The sequence below is a fragment of the Triticum dicoccoides genome, chromosome 5A, assembly GCF_002162155.2.
Source record: "Triticum dicoccoides isolate Atlit2015 ecotype Zavitan chromosome 5A, WEW_v2.0, whole genome shotgun sequence".
Classification (NCBI taxonomy): domain Eukaryota; kingdom Viridiplantae; phylum Streptophyta; class Magnoliopsida; order Poales; family Poaceae; genus Triticum; species Triticum dicoccoides.
The window spans coordinates 50,382,319-50,392,721 of record NC_041388.1 but is presented as its reverse complement, the minus strand read 5'-3'; positions in this window follow the sequence as shown (position 1 = coordinate 50,392,721).

Genomic DNA, 10,403 nt, shown 5'->3' with positions numbered 1-10,403 from the left:
GCACCCTCGCCCGACGCCGTTGCCGCGCGCCGCCCCTGCCCCGACGTGTGCTGCCCTGCCCTTGCCGTCGCCTGCGCCCTCGCCCGACGCCGTCGCTATGTGCCGCCCCTGCCCCGCCGTCGCCGCTAAATGTAACCTTTTAGTTATACATGCTATTTTTTACATGTTTTTAGATTTTCATATATGTATGTATGTATTTTTTAGATATATGTATTTTTTTATGTATGTTCATATATGTATGTATGTATTTTTTACATGTTTTTTGTATGTATGTATGTATTTTTTCAATTGTAATCAATGTTGGGGATATCGCTTATCGGGAACTTATCGGTCAACCCATGATAAGGGGTAAATCGGCGGGCGCGGGCGCGGTCAACCCATGATATCTTGATCAGTGATTGTAATATATGCAGAAGTTAGATTTTTAAAAAAGTTAGATCTATATATATTCTCTGATTTAGTACATTTCAGGTTAGTTTCATTTTTAGAAAAGTTTTTATATATTTAGGAAGAAGGAAGAGAAGGAAGAAGGAAGAAGAAGAAAAAGTTTTATATATGCAAAAGTTACATTTTTAGAAAAGTTTTATATATCTAGCTAGGAAAGGAAGAAGAAGAAAAAGAATGAGAGGAAAAAGGAAAATAAGAGGAAGTGATACGTCTCCAACGTATCTATAATTTTTGATTGCTCCATGCTATATTATCTACTGTTTTGGACATCATTGGGCTTTATTATCCACTTTTATATTATTTTTGGGACTAACCTATTAACCGGAGGCCCAACCCAGAATTGCTATTTTTTTGCCTGTTTTAGGGTTTCGCAGAAAAGGAATATCAAACGGAGTCCAAACTGAATGAAACCTTTGGGAACGTGATTTTCTCAACGAACAAGACCAAGGAGACTTGGACCCTACGTCAAGACACAAAAGAGGAGGACACGAGGTAGGAGGGCACACCTACCTCCCCCAGGCGCGCCCTCCACCCTCGTGGGCCCCCTGTTGCTCCGCCGACGTACTCCTTCCTCCTATATATACCTACGTACCCCCAAACGATCAGATACGGAGCCAAAACCCTAATTCCACCGCCGCAACTTTCTGTATCCACGAGATCCCATCTTGGGGCCTATTTCGGAGCTCCGCCAGAGGGGGCATCGATCACGGAGGGCTTCTACATTAACACCATAGCCCCTCCGATGAAGTGTGAGTAGTTTACTTCAGACATACGGGTCCATAGTTATTAGCTAGATGGCTTCTTCTCTCTTTTTGGATCTCAATACAATGTTCCCCCTCTCTTGTGGAGATCTATTCGATGTAATCTTCTTTTTGTGGTGTGTTTGTTGAGACCGATGAATTGTAGGTTTATGATCAAGTCTATCTATGAACAATATTTGAATCTTCTCTGAATTCTTTTATGTATGATTGGTTATCTTTGCAAGTCTCTTTGAATTATCAGTTTGGTTTGGCCTACTAGATTGATCTTTCTTGCAATGGGAGAAGTGCTTAGCTTTGGGTTCAATCTTGCGGTGTCCTTTCCTAGTGATAGTAGGGGCAGTAAGGCACGTATTGTATTGTTGCCATCGAGGATAACAAGATGGGGTTTTCATCATATTGCATGAGTTTATCCCTCTACATCATGTCATCTTGCTTAAGGCGTTACTCTGGTTTCATTAACTTAATACTCTAGATGCATGCTGGATAGCGGTCGATGAGTGGAGTAATAGTAGTAGATGCAGGCAGGAGTCGGTCTACTTGTCTCGGACATGATGCCTATATACATGATCATACCTAGATATTCTCATAACTATGCTCAATTCTGTCAATTGCTCAACAGTAATTTGTTCACCCACCGTAGAATACTTATGCTCTCGAGAGAAGCCACTAGTGAAACCTATGGCCCCCGGGTCTATCTTCTTCATATTAATCTACCAATACTTAGTTATTTCCTTTTGCTTTTATTTTACTTTGCATATTTATCATAAAAATACCCAAAAAATATGATCTTATCATATCTATCAGATCTCACTCTCGTAAGTGGCCGAGTAGGGATTGACAACCCCTGTTTGTGTTGGTTGCGAGGATTTATTTATTTTGTGCAGGTACGAGGGACTAGCGCGTAGCCTCCTACTGGATTGATACCTTGGTTCTCAAAAACTGAGGGAAATACTTACACTACTTTGCCGCATCATCCCTTCCTCTTTGGGGAAAACCAACACAGTGCTCAAGAGGTAGCAAGAAGGATTTCTGGCACCATTGTCGGGGAGGTCTACGCAAAAGTCAATATACCAAGTACCCATCACATACCCTTATCTCCCGCATTACATTATTTGCCATTTGCCTCTCGTTTTCCTCTCCCCCACTTCACCCTTGCCGTTTTATTCGCCTCTCTCTCTATCCTCCCTCTCTTTCTCTATTTGCCTCTTTTGCCCGCTTGCTTTTTGTTTGCTTGTGTGTTAGTTTGCTTGCTTGTCATGATGGCTCAAGATAACACTAAATTGTGTGACTTTACCAATACCAACAACAATGATTTTATTAGCACTCCGATTGCTCCCCTTACCGATGCTGAATCTTGTGAAATTAATACTGCTTTACTGAATCTTGTCATGAAAGATCCGTTTTCCGGCCTTCCTAGTGAAGATGCCGCTACCCATCTTAATAGCTACGTTGATTTGTGTGATATGCAAAAGAAGAAAGATGTGGATAATGATATTGTTAAATTGAAGCTATTTCCTTTTTCGCTTAGAGATCATGCTAAAGCTTGGTTTTCGTGTTTGCCTAAAAATAGTATTGATTCATGGAATAAGTGCAAAGATGCTTTTATCTCTAAGTATTTTCCTCCCGCTAAGATCAACTCTCTTAGAAACGATATTATGAATTTTAAACAACTTGATCATGAACATGTTGCACAAGCTTGTGAGAGAATGAAATTAATGATACGTAATTGCCCCACTCATGGTTTGAATTTGTGGATGATTATTCAAAAAATTTATGCCGGATTGAATTTTGCTTCTAGAAATCTTTTAGATTCGGCCGCGGGAGGCACTTTTATGGAAATCACTTTAGTAGAAGCTACTAAACTCCTAGATAATATTATGGTTAATTATTCTCAATGGCATACTGAAAGATCTACTAATAAAAAGATGCATGCGATAGAAGAAATTAATGTTTTGAGTGGAAAGATGGATGAACTTATAAAATTATTTGCTAGTAAAAGTGTTTATTCTGATCCTAATGATATGCCCTTGTCTACTTTGATTGAGAATAATAATGAATCTATGGATGTGAATTTTGTTGGTAGGAACAATTTTGGTAACAACGCGTATAGAGGAAATTTTAATCCTAGGCCTTATCCAGGTAATCCCTCTAATAATTATGGTAATTCCTACAACAATTCTTATGGAAATTATAATAAGATGCCCTCTGATTTTGAATCTAATATTAAAGAATGTATTACTTCGCAAAAGAATTTCAATGCTTTGATTGAAGAAAAATTGCTTAAGATTGATGAGTTGGCTAGGAACGTTGGTAGAATTGCTCTTGATGTTGATTGTTTGAAACTTAGATCTATTCCACCTAAGCATAATAGAAATGAGTATCTCAAAGCCATGAGAATTTCCATTGATGAGTGCAAAGAAAGAACCGCTAGGATGCGTGCTAAGAAAGATGCCTTTATAAAAGCGTGTTCTTCTAGTTCCTATGAAAATAAAGATGAAGATCTAAAAGTTATTGATGTGTCCCCTATTAAATCTTTGTTTTGTAATATGAATCTTGATAATAATGGGACTGAATATGATCCACCTTTACCTAGAAGGCGTTCTAAGAATTCGGAGTATTTAGATCTTGATGCTAAAATTGATAAAAGTGGGATTGAAGAAATTAAAACCCTAGATGTTGCTTGAGGGAGTCCTGGACTAGGGGGTCTCCGGATAGCCGGACTATCTCCATTGGCCGGACTGTTAGACTATGAAGATACAAGATTGAAGACTTCGTCTCGTGTCCGGATGGGACTCTGCTTGGCGTGGAAGGCAAGCTAGGCAATACGAATATGGATATCTCCTCCTTTGTAACCTACATTGTGTAACCCTAACCCTCTTCGGTGTCTGTATAAACCGAAGGGTTTTAGTCCGTAGGACAACAATCCCAACATACAATCATACCATAGGCTAGCTTCTAGGGTTTAGCCTCTCTGATCTCGTGGTAGATCTACTCTTGTACTACCCATATCATCAATATTAATCAAGCCGGACGTAGGGTTTTACCTCCATCAAGAGGGCCCGAACCTGGGTAAAACATCGTGTCCACTGCCTCCTGTTACCATCCGGCCTAGACGCATAGTTCGGGACCCCCTACCCGAGATCCGCCGGTTTTAACACCGACATTGGTGCTTTCATTGAGACTTCCTCTGTGTCGTCGCCGTTAGGCTTGATGGCTCCTACTATCATCGATAGCGATGCGGTCCAGGGTGAGACTTTTCTCCCCGGACAGATCTTCGTATTCGGCGGATTTGCACTGCGGGCTAATTCGCTTGGCCATTTGGAGCAGATTGAAAGCTATGCCTCTGGCCGTCAGGTCAGATTTGGAAGTTTGAACTACACAGCCGACATCCGCGGAGACTTGATCTTTGACGGATTCGAGCCACAGCCGGGCGCGCTGCACTATCGCGATGGGTATGACCTAGCTCTGCCGCCGAACAGTACCCCAGAGGCCGCGCCCGCATCACCTCCGACCCTTAGTTCGGAGCAAACTGCGCCAATCGAGGATGGGTGGTTAGACACCGCCTCAGGGGCTGCAGTCTCAACGGCGATCGAGCCAAACACCAGCATAATCCTCTGCGCAACCCGTGACTCCAAGGTGTCGGACTCTTTTCCGGACTCCGAACCATCCGCGCCCCTGCCAATCGAATCCGATTGGACGCCGATCATGGAATTCACCGCCGCGGATATCTTTCAGCACTCGCCCTTCGTCGACATTCTGAATTCACTAAGGTCTTTCTCTTTGTCAGGAGAGCCCAGGCCGGACTATGGCCAACAGGATTGGGATGCGGAAGACGAAGAAATTCGACGCCCACCCACCACCCACTTTGTAGCCACTATCGATGATTTAAACGACATGCTCGACTTCGACTCCGAAGACATCGACGGTATGGACGACGATGTAGGAGACAAATATGAACCAGCGCCTATAGGGCACTGGAAAGCCACCTCGTCATATGACATATACGTGGTGGATACACCCAACGAAGGCAATGGCGACGAGATAACGGAGGATGACCCCTCCAAGAAGTAACCCAAGCGCCAACGTCTGCGGCGCCGCTCTAAGTCACGCCAAAGAAAAAGTGGTGATACCGGCACAGGAGATAATAACACTCCGGATAGTGCCGAAGACAACAACAATCCCCTCCAGCAAGATTTAGAGTAGGAGGATGAAGGAGCCAGCTCTCCTGAGAGAGCGGCAGACAGAGAGGAGGAGGATGACAATTACATCCCCCCCTCCGAAGACGAGGCAAGCCTCGGCGACGATGAATTCGCCGTCCCAGAGGATCCCGTCGAACAAGAGCGCTTCAAGCGCCGGCTTATGGCCACGGCAAATAGCCTGAAGAAAAAGCAGCAGCAGCTTCAAACTGATCAAGATCTGCTAGCTGACAGGTGGACTGAAGTCCTCGCGGCCAAGGAATATAAACTCGAGCGCCCCTCCAAGAATTACCCAAAGTGCAGGTTACTACCCCGACTGGAGGAAGAAGCGTATGATACGGCTGATCGGCCACCTCGTGGCCGCGATAGAGAGGCATTCCAGCCAAAAGCTCAGCCTCCACCCAGATGCCATTCAAATAAAAAGGCATGGGGAGATACGCTAGACCTGCGAGACATATTGGAGGATAAAGCAAAGCATGCAAGATCGATTTACGGATCACGACGGCGCACCACTCTGCGAGACGATAAACGTCACACCAGATACAGTAAAAGCAAATTCGGCCGGGCCGAACACAGCGGGCAAGACCCATTCGAGCTGCGTCGAGATATAGCCCAATACAGAGGCGCCGCACACCCCTTATGCTTCACAGACGAAGTAATGGAACATCAATTCCCAGAAGGTTTCAAACCTGTAAATATTGAATCATACGACGGCACAACAGATCCCACAGTACGGATTGAGGATTTCCTCCTCCACATCCACATGGCCCACGGTGATGACTTACACGCCATCAAATACCTCCCACTAAAGCTCAAAGGACCAGCACGACATTAGCTTAACAGCTTAACAACTTGCTAGCTAACTCCATTAGCTGTTGGAAAGATCTGGAAGCCGCATTCCTCGACAACTTTCAGGGCACCTATGTGCGACCACCAGACGCCGATGACTTGAGCCAGATAATTCAGCAGCCAGAAGAGTCGGCCAGGCAATTCTGGACTCGGTTTCTTACAGAGAAAAATCAAATCGTCGACTGTCCGGATGCGGAGGTGATGCGGAGCATCCCACGACCATCCACATGGACGCCACCTCAACTATCCAAGCTCCAAGTGGACCAATGACAAGGGCTAGGGCATGTGCTATTCAATCCGAGGTGACATCACTCCTACTTGAGTTTTCCACCTCTTCAAGTGAGACATGGCTACTGCCTAAGTCCGAGATACTATGTGTCACCAGGTACAACGCTCAAGACTCGGAGCTGAGGACTGTAGAAGAAGAGACAGACCTCAACACTCTGGACAGCCCGGAACTTCCGGCCAGAGCCCGGAACTTCCGGCCCCCGGACCTTCCGGCCGACCCGGAGCTTCCGGCCGACGATGACTTCGACCAGCCCAGGCGTGCCAGCTCTCGGTTAGCCCGGACCCCGTCCCGGACCTTCCGGCGCCCGGAATCTCCGGCCTGCCCGGACCTTCCGGCCCCCGGATGCCATCACATCTCCACCGTGCCAACTCTCTGGTTAGGCCGGACCCTCCTCGGAACCTCCGGCGCCCGGAACTTCTGGCCCTGCCTGCGCGCAGCCACTTGGGCCGAGGCCCGTGTACCCTTTCGTCACCTAGACTATATATACTCTATCCCGTACAACTTTCTAGGGTTAGCATTGGTTTAGCTCATTGAGAGATAGAGCATTGCTCATCCATATCGGATCTACTCCACGAGAGAGACCGCGGCCCCTCTACGGAGAAGATCCACCTTGGATTCAAGACCCCTTTACGGGAAGATCCCCTTGTGGATTCAAGACCTCCTCCTGGAGAAGAACCGGCTACCCTTTTGTATCATCCTTAGTTGTCCGTGGATTCGTGTATCGTTCTATGTACCCGAGGATCTAGCACATGTGTGACTTGTTCTTGTTAGTTTGAGTGTTCCTCTTGTGTTTCCCCTTGTGTTTCCCCCTGTTTTCCCTCGTTCCCCTCTTCACGTTCATTGTGTTATTCGCGGGATCCGCTCCTTTCATGAAAGATCGGGCCACTAGGGTTCTACCCTACATCATTCTTGGTATCTAGAGCCACGTTGATCACGATTTCGGAGCCTCCCCGTTGTGTTTCTAGCCTAATTTTGTTGTTTTTCGTCCTAATCCGAAAACCCCCACCAAAAATAGCCCCAAATTTTTTTGTGATTTGTTCGTGTGTTGAGATTTTGTTGGTTTTGATTCGTGAAGTTTGTGTGTGGCTCGTAGATCTAGCCTCCCCACCTTCTTTTCCTCCAATTTCTTCTTTTTCCCCTTCGAATTTGGGCTTTTCCCCAAGTTTTTCCGCCCAAATCCACGATCCCCAAGTCTCTGTTCTTGGCAGAATCCCGACCACCGGAACTTCCGGTCCAGCCTAGACATTCCGGCCCCCGGACCTTCCCCGGAACCTCCGGACTCCGGACCCTCCGTCTTGCCCGGAAATTCCGGCTTCGACAGAAAGTTTGCACTACTTCCACATCTCCGCCCAAATTTCCACCAAATTTTGTTCCGGTGCTCAGCATATACCATATATACTTCCGCATACCTCCACCATTTCCGCATAACCCAACTATTTTTGGACACTCTCCGACACAATTGTGTTGGAAATATGACCTAGAGGCAATAATAAAAGCATTATTATTATATTTCCTTGTTCATGATAATTGTCTTTATTCATGCTATAATTGTGTTATCCGGAAATCATAATACATGTGTGAATAATAGACACCAACATGTCCCTAGTAAGCCTCTAGTTGACTAGCTCGTTGATCAACAAATAGTCATGGTTTCCTTACTATGGACATTGGATGTCATTGATAACGAGATCACATCGTTAGGAGAATGATGTGATGGACAAGGCCCAATCCTAAACATATCACAAGACCGTATAGTTTGTTTGCTAGAGTTTTCCAATGTCAAGTATCTTTTCCTTAGACCATGAGATCGTGGAACTCCCGGATACCGTAGGAGTGCTTTGGGTGTACCAAACGTCACAACGTAACTGGGTGACTATAAAGGTATACTACGGGTATCTCCGAAAGTGTCTGTTGGGTTGACACAGATCAAGACTGGGATTTGTCACTCCGTATGACGGAGAGGTATCACTGGGCCCACTCGGTAATGCATCATCATAATGAGCTCAAAGTGACCAAGTGTCTGATCACGGGATCATGCATTGCGGTACGAGTAAAGTGACTTGTCGGTAACGAGATTGAACGAGGTATTGGGATAATGACGATCGAATCTCGGGCAAGTAACATACCGATTGACGAAGGGAATTGTATACGGGGTTGCTTGAATCCTCGACATCGTGGTTCATCCGATGAGATCATCGAGGAGCATGTGGGAGCCAACATGGGTATCCAGATCCTGCTGTTGGTTATTGACCGGAGAGCAATCTCGGTCATGTCTACATGTCTCCCGAACCTGTAGGGTCTACACACTTAAGGTTCGGTGACGCTAGTGTTGTAGGGATATGTATATGCAGTAAACCCGAATGTTGTTCGGAGTCCCGGATAAGATCCAGAACGTCACGAGGAGTTCCGAAATGGTCTGGAGGTAAAGAATTATATATAGGAAGTGCTATTTCGGCCATCGGGACAAGTTTCGGGGTCATCGATATTGTACCGGGACCACCGGAAGGGTCCCGGGGGTCCACCGGGTGGGGCCACCTATCCCGGGGGGCCACATGGGCTGTAGGGGTGTGCGCCTTGGCCTGCATGGGCCAAGGGCACCAGCCCCAAGAGGCCCATGCGCCTAGGGTTAAGGAAGGGAAGAGTCCCAGAGGGGGAAGCCACCTCCGAGGTGCCTTGGGGAGGAGGGATTCCTCCCTTGGCCGCACCCCCCTAGGAGATTGGATCTCCTAGGGCCGGCGCCCCCCCTAGGCCCCCCTATATATAGTGGGGAGATGGAGGACTTCAAACCCCATGCCTTTGGTGCCTCCCTCTCCCTCTCCAACACATCCTCCTCCTCCATAGAGCTTAGCGAAGCCCTGCCGGAGTACTGCAGCTCCATCACCACCACGCCGTCGTGCTGCTGCTGGAGCCATCTCCCTCAACCTCTCCTTCCCCCTTGCTGGATCAAGAAGGAGGAGACGTTGTGCTAACCGTACGTGTGTTGAACGCGGAGGTGCCGTCCGTTCGGCGCTAGGATCTCCGGTGATTTGGATCACGTCGAGTACGCCTTCCTCATCCCCGTTCTTTGAACGCTTCTGCGCGTGATCTACAAAGGTATGTAGATGCAATCCGATAACTCGTTACTAGATGAACTCCTAGATGGATCTTGGTGAAACCGTAGGAAAATTTTTGTTTTCTGCAACGTTCCCCAACAGTGGCATCATGAGCTAGGTCTATGCGTAGTTCTCTTGCACGAGTAGAACACAAATTTGTTGTGGGCGTAGATGTTGTCAACTTTCTTGCCGCTACTAGTCTTATCTTGCTTCAGCGGTATTGTGGGATGAAGCGGCCCGGACCAACCTTACACGTACGCTTACGTGAGACCGGTTCCACCGACTAACATGCACTAGTTGCATAAGGTGGCTGGCGGGTGTCTGTCTCTCCCACTTTAGTTGGAGCGGATTCGATGAAAAGGGTCCTTATGAAGGGTAAATAGAAGTTGACAAATCACGTTGTGGCTTTCACGTAGGTAAGAAAACGTTCTTGCTAGAACCCTATTTCAGCCACGTAAAACTTGCAACAACAATTAGAGGACGTCTAACTTGTTTTTGCAGCAAGTGCTTTGTGATATGATATGGCCAAAGTTGTGATGAATGATGAATGATATATATGTGATGTATGAGATGTTCATGCTATTGTAATAGGAATCACGACTTGCATGTCGATGAGTATGACAACCGGCAGGAGCCATAGGAGTTGTCTTTATTTTTTGTATGGCCGTAGTAGTAGAAGTAATAGTTGGCGAGCAACTTCATGGAGACACGATGATGGAGATCATGATGATGGAGATCATGGTGTCGTGCCGGTGACAAGATGATCATG